Consider the following 14,946-nt stretch of genomic DNA (forward strand, 5'->3'; position numbering starts at 1 on the left):
AGTGTGGTGGCGCACACCTGCAATCCTTGCAGCTTGGGAGGCTGAGGCAGGAGGATTGTGAGTTCAAATCCAGCCTCAGCAACTAAGTGAGACTCCACCTCTAAATAAAATAGACACCCCATGAGGCTTTTTAAGTTGTGCCTTCTTTGTTTAGATTGTGCCTTCTTTGTTTAGACAAAAGTTCACATAATTATCCCCATTTTGCAGATGAGCAAGCTGAGGCTTGTATTATTAATTCTCAGAATATCATGATGTGAAGCAAACAGGCATCCGAGGTGAACAGAGGAAAGATAGTCAGGGTCACAGATGAACTCCAACTGAATCATACTTCAGTTGGTTAGTACACCAAAGCATCTGACTTTTCCTACTCAGACATCAACACACAAGCCCTAAGGGTTCAGTGGGCCCAGCACCCCTGTCTCTTCCAATCAGTCGGAGTGGAGCTTCCTGCCGTGCCCCGGAGCTAGCAACTGTGGTGCTTCAAGTAGGGCAAGACCCAGGATGACTGTGCTGCACGCAGGCCACAGCACAGCACACGTGTGTCCTGTGGTCAGGGTCTGAAGACCAAGGGTAGACAGTGAGCGGGAGAGTGCTTAAGGACTACTTCTAAGGGGCAAGGTGTAACAGAAAAGGGGACTAAGACCCCAGAGTAAGTATAAGATCACACGTGGCAGCAGCTTCACAGGAGTCCGTGACAACTGGAAGACCACAGGCAGATATCCAGGAGCGTGCCCCACACATGGGGGGAGGATGACTTGGTAGTTCTGTCCAGGGTATGAGCCCTGCAGTAGGAAGATCCAAAAGCTCTCTCCCCATGACCAGGTCTGACCTCCACCTAGTCAAGGCCTTAAGTCTCAGATGTGAAGACCAGTAATAGCAAATTAATAGGCAGTGTGGCAAAGAGCACTTAATAAGTTATGATGATCACTTTAAACCATATCTAATAAGCACCAAAGGAAAATCCACAAAATCCTCACAAATAATCATTTGTGCAGACAAAAATCCTAGACGGATGACCTGGTCTCATGTCCGTCTTCTCACTTCCCCCTCACCCCAGCTGACACTCAGCCCTCACCCTTCCGGGTCCCTCCACATACCTCTTCTCTGTTCTCTAGAGATCAGGCATGTACACCTGCGACCCCACTCACCGTGTACTCTGATCTAACCATCCCCTTAGATGACAAGCTTTCTTATGGACGGTCTGCTGCTTCTCCCAGGCCTCTCAGGTTACCAAGCAGTGTTAGGTGTTTAAAGGGAGCCCAGATACTGAGTGAGTGATAGAATAGAAATGGCCAGAAAACAAAATTAATTTATGAGCTTCACAGGATCATTCATTCAATGAGACCATTTCAACAAGAATATGGTTAAAAATTCCTGCTCTGGTCGAGTTCCCACTTCATTGCCAAGTGCTCTGCACACACTCCCACTGAACATCCGAGAAGCAGGTGCAGGGAAGGCTGGGCCCCCTCTCCATGCGCAGGTAGCTGGTAGGGGACAGAGCCAGGATTGGGTCTGACCCTGAAGGCCATGCTATTTCTCACCATGCTGCTGTGCTCTCACACCTTCGGATGGTGGGAGACGTGGGCTGCTCGGGATCACAGGAGCCTCCTGTTTGGATTCCAGCTCTCCAATCCCCTTCCCACCAGCTTTCAGGAGGCCCTCCCTCAAGGGAGAAGATGATCTAACCATCTGCAAATACAGTTTATGTGGAGCAGGCCCTTGAAATCCAGGTGTGAATAGATGGCCTCAAACCCGTCCCCTAAGTCAGCCACAGGGACTTAGTTCATGAAAGCAAGTTAGGACTGGAGATGGGGGTTGGCTCTAAGGAGCCTCTGAGAGGCAGATTGTAACAGCTCAGGCACAACACGAGTCTTGGGCTCCTAAGTAGCAGCATATTTAAAGATGCTAAGGTAATAAGCAAGAAAATGATGAAGGCCCAATGGCCTGGGGACCTGGCTTCCAACCTCGGCTTGCTCTGCTTCTCTGGAAACTTCATTTCTTTAGGTGTCCAATGAAGGACTCGGGACCAGTCAGGGATGTGGCAAAGGTTCTACAACCTTCTGAAGGATCATGAAATGTAAGTCACATTCATTTTTCTGGTAAAATAAAATATCCCACTATTCAGATTCAGAGATGGGTCCATGAAACAGTACGGGAAGCAGGAGAACCTCTGTAGGCTGCTGTTCTAGGAGGCAAAACTAACCAGGACACAGCCCGTGGGTGTGACGAGGGCTCCCCACGGCTCCAGGCCAATGAGCATTTAGCAGGAGGCAGCGAGGCAATGAGGTCTCTCCCCCAGAGGTCTCAAGCAACCTAAGTGTCATCCCCACTTAAAAGGGATGGATGCCACGGAGAGAAGGTGGCTCTGTGCCCCATCAGTTGTCCACCTTCAGCAAGGACACACTCTCCAGCAGCACCACTGGCAGGCCCAACGCACAGCAGGGTGGGGCTTACTGAGGGACATCAGCAGGCCTGAGAGCCAGGATAGCGCACTGCAGACGTCCGCTTTAACTCAGTGGGCGAGGAAGTTCAGTCTGGGGATTGAACAGGTCTATGCCAACTGACGTGAGTGGTTACTGTGGAAGCTCTCAGGCAAGGAGACTTAGTCACATCATTAAACCATGTCATCCCACTGCTGATTTCATGACTTCAAGTCTGATTCCCTGGAGTGTACTATCAGAAATGCTGGTATTACCAAGTTCCCCAAATGCACAAGAGTCATCACTGGGCAAGACGAAGATTCCAGATTTGGAGGTGTCCGTGGTAATAGCAGTAGCACAGGGTCATCCCTTCTGGGTCTGAAAACCCAGACCCACCGAAACCTGGTCTTTCTGGCCTTGAGAAACCAGAGGCGCTGAGGCACTGGGGCCCAGGTTTCCCTTAAGCACCTCAGCTGGTAAACAGGTCCTGGGTGGAACTCAAGACCAGCAGAGAACTTTTTGTCCCTAGAAGCAGCCCTGGTAATTGGCAGTTAGTGATATGGATACCCTAACGATTCCCCTCCTCAATTTATTAAGTGGGGGGTTGAAATAAAAGCTGTGACGGTCTCCCCGGGTCCCCACGGAGCTGGGTTCAGCTGCGGTGGCCGTGATTAGCAGAGAAAGGGCCCTAGGGAAAGCGGGGATCCTGGGAGCTATCCTAAGGGCCCATGCCAGGAGGAAGATGCCTAAGTCCCTGTTATTAGCTAGAGGAGAGGTCACTTTTCCATATGGGGACAGGACAATTTGTGGTTATAAAAGGAAAAACTCAAACAAGGTTGTGACTACAGAGTGGTCCAGGCAAGAGGAGACCATATGGACTTCTGGTTACAGCAACAAGGACGAAGCCCAGCAAGCCACGGGGAACTCAGCGGGCACGTGCTAAGGGGTTTGGGGCTCTCCTGGGGAAAAAAGGGTACCACAAATTATTAGGGAGAAGAAACAAAGCGAAAACACTTGATTAGCTTAAGAGGATTTGACAAAAACAAAACAGCAAGGTGAGGCTGCTGAATGGAGCCACCATTACCAAGTTTCTGTTTGTGAGCTGGAGCTGGGGACACAATACACAGTGCACACAGCCTGCACTTCTGACAGGGAATGGAGGCCTTGAGAAGACAGATGTCTTGCCTGACTCACCCAGCCAGTAAGGGGCAGAGGGGCTGAGTACAGCAAGTCCCCTACACCCTGACACCACTATGGGAACATGGTGCTCAGATCATCCTATCCAGTTGAAGTTGAAGAAAGAACTTTAACGTTCTGCAAGGTGGCTGTGCAGTCTCACACCTTCTGGAGATGTGTTCTGCCAGGTGTGATCTCCCCTCTACTACTCATTCACCCTCCTAAAATACAGCCCTGCACAACCCACCCTGGGATCCGCTCTCCAACATTCCCACTGCTCTGCCTGCACCGGCACCACTCCCTTGCTAGCCTCCCATGCCTGTTCTCCTTTCTTCAAGGTCACCTACAGTGAAACATCTCAGTCCCACATGTCTTCCTCACTTGCCAGCATGCCTTCCTCCTGGCTCCTAGTGGCCCTGAGAGAGAGTGCTGGCCAGACACTCTCTCTTTGGAAGCTCAATGGAAAAGAGCCTGGGCTTGACCTCTATCCCCTGAGCTGATCCTCAATGGCCATGTAGCACTTCCTCTCCATGGAATGGAAGTAGGGGGTGTTGAGACACCCAGGACACAGGTAAAGGTGTAACAAGATAAGCAGAGCAGAGGTCTGAACAATAGCACACGCTCAGCAAGTTAAGGTTGTCATGCCCTCACCCCTCTTCTCATGCCTCACCATGACTGCAGTCTGCGCAGGCCTTGTGCAGAAACAAGAACAGTGGACGCAGGACCACCAGTAAGCACCAAGGGCTCAGTATTCATTTGAAACACCCAGGGGTTCCTGGGTTCCATGGAATGGAACTGGAGTGGAAGAAGAGCTGAAGGAGTGACCTTGGAACACCTTCCCCACCAGCTAGATGTCACTTAAGGTTACAGGGCCACCCTTCAGCCCTAGAATTGCACTTAGCATCCTGAAGGCAGCTACCCAGAGACCTTCCCCCTCCACCTCCCCCCTTGCACTCCTTTCCTTAACCCAAAATAGAAAGTATTTCCCAAATGCAAATTAAAGTAACTCTCAAAATCAATTTTACAGCTAGCAATCATGGTCCTGCTGTTATATAACTATTCAAAAACTAAAGAGAGCCAGACGCTGGCTCCCATGGCAGAACTACCAGGCTTTCCCCGGGACAAGACCCTGCTCAGGTTTTTGGCTCTAAAAGCAAAACAATACAAAACCAAAATGCTATGTTCTTGATTCTTGATCACAGCAGACTGCATATGCAAATAAAAACACAGAGCCAGACACAGTCACCTTCACTTGGATTACAAGTGAAAGAACAAAACACTACATGTAGCCACCAAATAAAGGCCAGGAAGGAAGTCTCGGGGTCCCAGAGACCACATCATGCTGAGAAGGTGCCCTCCATTCAGCACCAAATTCGAGATTCAACCACCCTCTGAGACCCTGTTGATAACACCCCAGCACAGACACCTGCAGGAGCAAGGAGGACTTCATTGGTGTTCTGCGCTAACACTCTCCACACTCCCCAAATACCTCTTCTACAGTGGTCAGGAGCTCTTATAGTTCTGTCCCCACAGCCAATGTGAGAGCCAGAGACCACAGTGATCTTTGAGCTACCCCTCCCTCACTTGGTTTGAGTCTGACAGTCCCTCAGGAACCCCCCAGACACACTTTGATCTCATTGCCCTCTGCCATCACTACCTGGCCTCCCTCCAGCTCTATACACCGCACAGCAGCCAGGGCTGTCCTCCACCCACAGCAAACTGCTGCACAATCACTTACAGTGACCTTAAAGCTTGGCCTATCGGGCTCCTGTTTCCCTCTCCCTCTTGGCAGAAGCGTCATCCTCCGGTCTGCTTCATTGGCACCATCTCAAAGAAACCTTCTTTGGGCTAATCCCCTATTTTTGCTATTTTCTCATCCATTCCCAAGTAGTACTCCTTTACGACATTTCTCTCCAACTGAGGAGACTATGTGCCTCCAGGGTGGGGACCATTCTGTTTTCCTCACCAATGCATTACGAGCACCTACCATAGTGCATGGTATGTAGCAATCAATAAAGAATGAATAGGGCAGGCGCGCGTGCCTGTAATCCTGGTGGCTTGGAAGGCCGAGAGCAAGTTCAAAGCCAGTTTTTGCCTCAGCAAAAGCGAGGTGCTGAGCAACTCAGTGAGACCCTGTCTCTATATAAAAATACAATATAGGGCTGGTGATGTGGCTCAGTAGTTGAGTGCCCCAGTTCCCCAGAGTTCAATCCCTGGTCCCCCGCCCCCCAAAAAGAACAGAATGGACCCTCTGGTGTTTTTCCTTTTATTAGCAAGGGGAACAGGGGAGGCAATGAACGAGCACACATTTCGAGATGCTAAGTCTGTCTCCACTTCCAGCTGGGACAAGAACTGGCATCACAGGACAGGATTCAGCATCCATGGGGCACCTGCCACGTGCCTGGGATTCCTCCGCTCCACAATGGGGTGCCATTTAATCCTCATGCTAGCAACTTCGGTGGGTCAGAAACTTTGGCCTCCAAGGCCTCAAGATTGCCTAGGGTTTAAGTGGACAGAGGTCAGGAACAACCTTACCTCCTCAACCCAAGCCTGTGGCAGGTGCTCAATACGTGAATCAAGCCAGGATTCAAAGTCATGTCTAATCCTAGGTCCTACCTGTGCATCGCATCAGTGCTTCACCATTCCGTGTATTCCTTTCCCTAGGGGTGATTCCCTTCCTCTCAGCAGACTCCCAGAGATCCTCTTATTATCCTACTGGTACTTGCCCTTTGATCACCTTAAGAGGTTCTTCATTACCATGGCTTGGAAGCACTTCCCCAGAGCTGGAGAAGCCCATGGAGAAGTTAAATTATTTCTTCCTCCTCCTCCTCCTCCTCCTCCTCCTCCCAAGGAGGAGGCCACAGGGCCTTGCCTCAGCCTAAAGGCAAATTCACAGAGGAGGGCTGGCGGGGTGGGTAGGCATGCTGAACAAAAGAAAACTGTCCCAGGTCCTAGAATCATGAACACCTCTGAACGAGGAACATGCCAGAGCTGGAGGAAGAGGGTTAAGAATGGTCCTTGTTACCCTGGTTCTCTCAATTAGGAAACCAAGATCAGAGAGTAGGAGTGACCACGCCAGAGTCACAGAGCTAGGTAACTAGAGACCAACATACAAAACTACAGAAGTCAGGGTCAGAACTTTGCAGCCCTCTTAGACCTAGCTCCAAGCTTTTCAAAGCAAAAGGTGAGAGCAAGAGTCTGCACCACAAGAGGTGGTCCACTGCCTTTGCTATTTTGCAGAGGCATTGATCCCACTTTGCACGCATCACCAATGCCTAAAGGGCTAGACACGGGCCCCTCCCCAGATGGGCTGCATGAAACAGGTCTTTGAACAAGTTTCCAGGTGATGCTGCTGGTCTGTGGACGAGAGTTTGAGAACCACTGGTATGGCATTTTTGCAGACACTGTTGGGGAGTGGAATCAAGTGAGGAGTATGAAATGGCTTGAATCTGTCCAAATCCCCTTATTTAGGACACCCGGGGTTCCTGGCACCAGCGAATCAGAAGCAATCCTTCCAACCTCAGCTCCGTTTCACCCAGGGTCAAGGCTGCACAAGACTCCGATTTAGTCTGCCTAGGGCATCAACTTCATTCTAGGAGATGGGAAACTGGATTCTAGCAATAGCTGTGGCACTGCTACAGGATACACTCAAGAGGAGGCAGGAGCTGAGTGCTCCCTGAAGCCTTTCTGTGCCACGCCAGGCTGGTGCCCAGGCCCTTAGATGCTCCAGGTAGAGAAGGGAGGAGGACCTCTGGATTGTATCAGTGGTGACATCTGGATTTCAGTTTAGGCACTTGGCTTCAGCCCCAGAACAAGTTTTATTAAAGGTAAAAGTCACCCTGCTGTTTGTTTGGGGTGTGGTAGACTCAAACGTACTTCTGCTACCCCATGCAAACCAAAGGTTCCCTTCAAATATTCACCAGATCCAAGCAGGCAATCTGGTTACTAACAACAAATGACTCTTTTACTTGTGACTTCCAGTTCTCTTTATGTCTGGTACAATGGGCTGGGCTGTGCTGGTAATGCCCATGCAGTCTGCCAAAATCTGACAGCACTAATACTCCTACCCCATGCCTCAGATTTGCCCCAGACTTCAGTGTTCTAGAAGGGCATGTCTTAGGCATGTCTGAAAACAAGAAGGGAGGGGGAGGGTGTTGCATGTAGTTGTCAAGGGTGTCCTTTTCCCAAGGATGGAAGGAGATGCAGAATGAGTCAGCTGGCTTGCATCGACTTGGTCATTCTCCCATTAAGAAGAGATCATCAATGTTAAAATCCAACATGATACACCAAAGCTGGTATAGCACCAAGCCTCTGAATTCTGAAAACAACTGCCCTGGCCACACAGTGAGACGAGTTGTTGCAGCCTGGGAAAATAGGAGCACTTCCATCTTCCTCACTGTACACTATGGGGTGCCTGGGTGGCTCTAATCCACTCCTCCCAAGTCCCCAGACATCACTTTCTTTAACAAAGAAACAAAATACCGAATGCTTTCTGACCTGTGTATGATGCGGGCTGAGTTATAGCTTTCCCCTGGCACCTCTCACTGAAAGTGAAATTCCTTTAAAGTTGAGAAATTCATTGCAGTGTTTTATGGTATTGATTTATTTTAAACTTGGTTGGCAGTTTTAAGGCCTGCCATACCTCTGAGCCCCAGAAATGCTGGAGCAGGTCTCCATTTCCTCTGATTTCATAATACCAGAGGACTCACTAGTGGAAATGAAAACAGGGGCTAGGAGCTTGTGTTCTGCCCTAGTTTAGGGAGACAGAAACCTGGGCACTCTTCCCCAGGCCTGGGCCCACAGCCCATCTCTACACTCAGAACAGCCACCTCTTCCAGCAGCCGAACAAAGCCACAGGTTGCACCCTGAAACGTGACCTCTTCACATCTCACCTGGCAATTCCAAGGCACCACCAAGCCTCCTTCAGAATCCAGCCCTAAATCCTACCTCCTCTAAAGGCTTCCCTCTGTTGACCTGGCCCCAAAATTTTTCACCCTGGGGCTGCAGGCAGGCCCATCTATCACAGCAGCAAGCTGATGTCCTCCTTTGTTTTAGTCAAGATTCAATGAGGGGGCTGAAAGTCTGTCAGTGAGAAACACAGCAACTTCTGCCACCTTGCTTTGGTTCCCCATCAACCTTAAAAGCTCTTCCTTGAGCAGGACGTGGTGACACACGGCTCTAACCCCAGCAGCTCTGGGGGCTGAGGCAGGATAGCAAGTTCAAAGCCAGCCTCAGTAAGGCCCCGTCTCAAAATAAAAAAATATATAAAGTGCTGGTGATGTGGTTAAGTTCCTCTGGGGTCAATTCTCCGATACTAAAACTTCCTTGGAAAAGGCTTCTGCCTGAGGATCAGAGACAACTAGGATGGCTTCTGCTCATGAGCCCCTTCCTCATGACTGAGTGGCAGGAGGTCCTACATTGTCACCATTCCCTGAATGCCTCATGCTTTCTTCCAGAGCTGGGAGTGTGCTTTGGTACCTATTGGTCATTTTTGACCTCTGTCTGCCTGTGTGGTTTCTCCCTTCTCTGCTGCTGGAACCTTGGCTGTGTGGGTGCCTCACTGTCCCAGCTCTGCATCCCCCACCAATGTCTGGGGCTTCATTTGCAGGCTCACCTCCACTGAAGGAGTGGCTGGTGGTCTTGCAGTGTGCCTGGCTACCATCAGCTGTCAGACTCTAGAGGACACCCACAGCAGCCTATGCACTAGGCCTACAGGGCTGTCAGTGTGGTACTTCTTAGAGGGGAACCCACTATCTGCCTCTGTACAAACCCATCACAAGTGCTCTCCAAGAGACTGCAAGAGGCAAAAAGAAAGAATGGAAATCTCAGATATACCTAGCGTCAAATCCTGACTCTCGAAACCCTAAGAAAGTGACTCTTGGCTTCCATATCTGCAGAATGAGGGCAAATAACAGAACAGTTAGGCAGATGGTAGGTGATAACAAGAAGTACAGTGCTGAGTTTAACGAGTGCGGTAGATTTAAAAAAAAAAAAAAAAAATCAGGGCTACTGCCCTCACGAGTCAGGGGACCCTTGAAGCAGGCTTTGGTAACCAGAAGTGATTATTGTGAGTGGGGAGTGTCTCTGGGTCCCTGGGGTGAGAGGAAGTGGGAGATGAAGGCGCCCTGAACCTCCAGGCAACTCTGCTCATAGTTGGACGATTCCATGCCCTCTGCCCTACCCATAGGGATGCAGTCTCGGCAGTGTGGAGCCAAGGATGCCAGGGAGAGAGAGAATGTGAGCAGCATCTGGGCTTTGTTGTCAACAGCCTAGGGGCAGGCCTGTCCCCTCCCAGATGCTTTCATGTCCTGCAGAGTTTCAAGGGACAGATGATCCCCAGGGGCCAGCAGCCCCATTACATAACTGACAGCTCAGCTTCTTCCTGTTGATGCAGCAGCAACCATCAAGAGACAGCATCAGCAGCCCCGGGAGAGCTGCCTGGGCGTACGGACACACCAGCCCTCCCACCTGGAGAGGGAGATTCCAAAAACCACTAGACACAACCCCAGGGATCCATCTCTGTAAAACACCAGTAGAGACAAGACCCCAAGGGACCAGCCTTCACCAAGGTCTTCACAGTTGCAGGATGAGCTCAACTTCCTGGGAGAAGAGAAAACCAAACACTGTCTTGGCTCACTGTCCCTCTCCCCTGGCACAGCTGTAAAGTGCTAGTGAGACAGGGTCAGGTAAAGCTGTGACCTCCACTGTAGAGACAGGGCCTCAAAAGAGATCAGGGAATAAAGGCTCAGAAGTTCTATATAGGCCTGGATCAAAGAACTGATCATCAATAGATATGTAACCCCTGACCTCCAAAGGATCTCTTTACTTTAAATAAAGCCACTGTTCTTAAGGGTCTAATAATCTACTTTAGGGCACAGGGTGGCATGTCCCTCCTGCCACCCTTCCCCCCAGGCAATTCAAGACTAAGCTGGGATTAGCTTCTGGGGCCCACAATCAGTCACTGACCCAGGCTCCTTGTAGCTACACCTTTCCTGGAAGCTTGCTGGCTGATGCGTTCCTTCAGGCTACCTGGTGGCTTAGCAACAGATTGAACCTTCTAAGTAGAAGAAACTACCTCCCACAGGAGGCCAGTGCCTCACATCTCTGTCACTCATCTCAGAATACCCGGGGCTGGGTGTGCAGGAAATTCAGTCTAGTTGATGCTCAAATCTTTATGAATTCAATCATGAAACATTTAAAATTTACACATGATTTAGGAATTCAATGAGGGACTCAAATTCAGCCAAGGACTCAGACTTGGGTTCCAGTCTAGGCTTTGCCTCTTCGTAGTTCTGTGATGCTAGACAACGACCAAGATCACACATGAAGCAAAGAATATTTTCTATGACCCTTCAGGTCACATGAACATCTGATTTCCTTCGGCAGCTCTTAGCTGCCTACTCCAAATAGACGTCATTGAGGGCTTGGATTCAAAAGGCCCTAGTAACGGGAGGTTTGTATACTAGACAGCAGATTTGGCCATGAACGCAGTGTCCCTCATCCCACAACATCCTCCCTAGTAACATGTGGGCGGTGGCACCTGGAAGATCAGTTTGGCTGGCTTCCGGATTGGGGTAAGGCTTGTGGCTGGCTGGTGAGATCCATTAGGAATTATTAAATGTCATCCAAAAGGGAGAGATAGGACCTATCATTACATAGTAGTTAAAAATAGATACAATATTTTGGAACAAGTAATTGGACAAGGTGGCCTTGAATACAGCTTTGTCCTAAAAGAAAAGTTCTTCAGTAATCCCCAGAAGCAAGGCTACTAAACATCAGGGCCTTCAGAGGGGAATGGAGTGTTGCCACAGTGCTTATCCAAAAACCTACTGCATAGCACTTAACCTACACATTTTATAGACAATTCTGTCACAACTCTTGTGACTCCAACAATCTCCATAAGATAAACATGACCAATTCTATTTTAGGGATGATAAAACCAAGACCCAGAGAGGTAAAAGAACTTGCCTGAGGCCTCATAGTCAGTAAACTACAGAAATAGGACTCAATCCTATACTGTCCCAAGTCAACAATCCTTTCAAGGAAAACACAAGTTTTCAATCCTTTTTGTGAAAAGCTATAATCATTTATCCATGACTAAAATGTCACTCTGAAATGTGCAATCTAGGCTGCTAAGGTGTTCTTCACGTCAATACTGGGGTCAAGTGTCCTTAATATATGCAGCTAGTTTGAACTGTGACAAGTCCAACAGGAAAGCTGGCTAGGAAATCAGGACAGACAAGTTCTGTCCCTTCTTTGGGGACCTTGCATAGTCTCCTTATTTCTAGTTTTCTAGCTACCACCCACCTCCTGGCTCCTATTCATAGCAAAATTCCTCAGAAAAAGCCATCTTTACTAATGGTTCTCTGGTTTGTCTGTGCAGCTGAGCCTTTAAAAATGATAACAGGACATTTCTGATTTTGTTCACTTGGTCTCCTAGGTGTACAATGAGGTTTTCCAGAAGTTGCATGAAGCAATATGTCACACTACAATTATATTGTAGAAGCCAATGTAAATCTAGTTGTTTTTTTTTTTTTTTGTGTGTGTGTGTGTGTGTGTGGTGCTGGGGATTGAACCCAGGGCCCTGTGCTTGCAAGGCAGGTGGCACTCTACCAACTGAGCTCATATCCCCAGCCCTCCAGCTGACTACTAAGGCAGACATTAAAGAGACTTGCGAACACACAAAAGTATCTTACTACTTACTAAATATGTTTCTGAAAATGTTTTTCATAATATTAGCTATGATGTTATTTATTCATTCAAGGGTGACATTTAATAACATTTCTCAGTTTTAATTTTTAACAAATATCCACTCGTAATTACAAACAAAAGTTCCCTGGAGCCTACTCCCTAAACTTTGAGAGTAACTGATCAATTTTCTATCTCCAAACCCTCTCAATGCCTGCTCAAATCTACTCGGGTTCAGAATTATTCCACCAAAACTGACCAAGATCACCAATGGCTTCTTGTTTGCCACTGGTTTTAACCAATGGCCACTATTTAGAGTAGTCCTCTGGACTCCTCTCTCGAACTCCAGAGCTGGCCAACTCCCTACTCTACGTCAGTACTTGAATTCTAAAATGGTGTGCCAAGCTGCTGAGGACTAAATCCAACTTTCTCCATCCAAACCCATTTCCCCAATGTCTCCCCAATTCCCTTGATGGCAACTCTATCCTTCTGACTACTTAGGCCTAAACCTTGAAGCCATCCTTAATTCCTTCTCTCAGACCTCATATCCAATCACAGGAAATCTTGTTAGTTCTGACTTCAAAATAGAACCCCAAATCCAATCATCCCCTCCTGGCCTCCACTGTTGCAGGCTGCCATCATCTCTTACCTGGATTGCAGGGGACTCTCGTTTCATCCTCTCACTTGCTCCCCCCATGGCTTATTTTTAGCACAGCGAAATACTCTTACAGTAACACACCCCAACGGCTTTCCATTTCACCCACACCAAAAGCAAAATTGTCTATCATGGCCTTCAAGGCCTCCGCTGTTTGACTCCTAGCTACCTCTGCATCTTCTTTTCCAATCCTCACTTCTTGGCTACCATCTGGCTGCCAGGCCTTTATACTGGCTGTAGTCTTTCTGTCTGGGATGCTAAAGAAATCCAATTCCCTCCTTCAACTCCCAACCTTTGCTCAAAGGTCACTGTCTCTAGGAGACTCACCTTGACATTCCACCCACCTCCCAACATTCTCTTTCCCTCCTCCACTGGTGCCTTCTTCAGATGACCTGTATTTATTGCATGTTTTCTCAGCAAAATATAAACTCAACTGCAAAAGTGTATTCTATACACCAATGTACTGTCTGTGCCTGAAATGATATCTGGCAATAGTTTCCTAATAAATACAGAGTGAATAAAATCAGTTTTTCAGGTGGGGTCCTGAATTCAATGTTTTCAGCTCAAGCCTGATTCTCTAACCAGCCAGATCCAGTTCACCTATGGGTCAACAAATGGGAAACTTCTAGCACCATAGTTCAGCTCTAGTCACAGACTTAGGCCTAGCACACAGTTCTAAATGCCCGGGTAGCAAAGGGTAAGTCAGGCCAATGAAACTGACACCACCAGTACAGTACTAATTAGCTGTGAGAACCTCAAAGTGGGGCTGGGCATGTGCGGGGAGCTGGGTTCAATCCTCAGCACCACATAAAAATAAAATAAAGATGTTATGTCCACCAAAAACTAAAAAAAAAAAAAAAAAAACAAAAAAAAAAAACAAAACTCAAAGTGAACTGACCAAATGGCTGGCCTGGAACACTCACCTGTAAACAAGTTCTGAACCTTTTCCCCCTCTTCAAGGTTACCTTTCTTTCTTAGATGAGGGAATCATTCCTAAATAGGAGTGAAAACTTTGCCTTTGCCCTGTAAAGCAGCTCGGGTCCCAAGTGTGGATAACCAAAGGGGAACACTGATCTCAATTAGCTGTGACAACCTCAAAATCCTAACCCAAATTTAGGTCCCACTTCCAGTGACAGTGTTCCTCCTATACAAGGGCAAACTAAGAATTCTAAGAGGGCTTTCAAAAGCAGAAAAAAAACCGAGATGGACCTAAGAAGTGACAGCATGAAATGCGGTTCAAACACTGGCTGGCAAGCCCCCGGTCTCCAATATAGCATGACCATGGGCCTCACTTTGGGAATGCAACCCTCTCACTCGATGAGCCACAGACAAATTAGCCTGGCAGTCTGAGGATGGAAGCATTAAACCTAGGTACTTGCTCAGAAATATATTCACTGATGTTAACCAGTTCCTTTTAGTTCAAACCAATTCCACCTAGAAATCAGGTGGAAGAGGATGGGAAAGAAGGGAGTAGGACTGACTCGGCTGATGGAGGCCTAGGCTGAGTGGTTCAGAGGCTCCTTCCTTGTGACCCACTGGGACTAGCACTAGCCCCCATCACCTCATCGTAAAGCTCATCTGGGACAGCTTATTTCCACAGACTTTAAGGGGGAGAAAGTGGGGCTGCTCAAGTAGCACGTTCCTGCTCTAAACTTAGTAGGATCTTAGATAACCACTTAACCCCTTGCACGGTTGTCAAAGTGAAGTGAAATGGCACATGAATATGTCCCCCACATAGAGGTCAATTTCTGATCTACTTCCCCTGCCAGCTCCTCAAGACTCCAGTCTGGGCACACAACTTTGGACTTTCTACCTATTAACCTCCGTCCACAGGTTCCCTCTCCTGGCAGGTCCCTGTTCTTCCTCACTAACCCAAATTACTCTTGTGTCTCTCATGTGCCAGGATCTCTCTGGCACCACGTCCTTTGCAGAAATTGATCCTTCCACCTGGGATCCTCCCTGCTACCCCCAATTCCCTATTCTTGCCTCCTGGTCAACTGCCCTTAA

General features: G+C 48.4%; 1 protein-coding gene across 11 annotated transcripts in view; it reads right to left on the reverse strand.

Annotated features, from left to right (window-relative positions):
* The window catches only part of Stk35 (serine/threonine kinase 35), a 174,072-nt gene that overhangs the window by 142,361 nt on the left and 16,765 nt on the right, over window positions 1–14,946 (reverse strand). Inside the window, exon 4 of one of the 11 annotated variants that reach the window (XM_078051534.1) lies at window positions 5,849–6,093. The exons of the other annotated variants lie outside the window; for them this stretch is intronic. The gene's annotated coding sequence lies outside the window, so the exon portion shown is untranslated. Of the gene's footprint in view, window positions 1–5,848; window positions 6,094–14,946 lie in introns of those variants that run through there. 11 annotated transcript variants of the gene reach the window in all.

Source organism: Ictidomys tridecemlineatus, chromosome 5 (genome assembly GCF_052094955.1).
Source record: "Ictidomys tridecemlineatus isolate mIctTri1 chromosome 5, mIctTri1.hap1, whole genome shotgun sequence".
NCBI classification, from domain to species: domain Eukaryota; kingdom Metazoa; phylum Chordata; class Mammalia; order Rodentia; family Sciuridae; genus Ictidomys; species Ictidomys tridecemlineatus.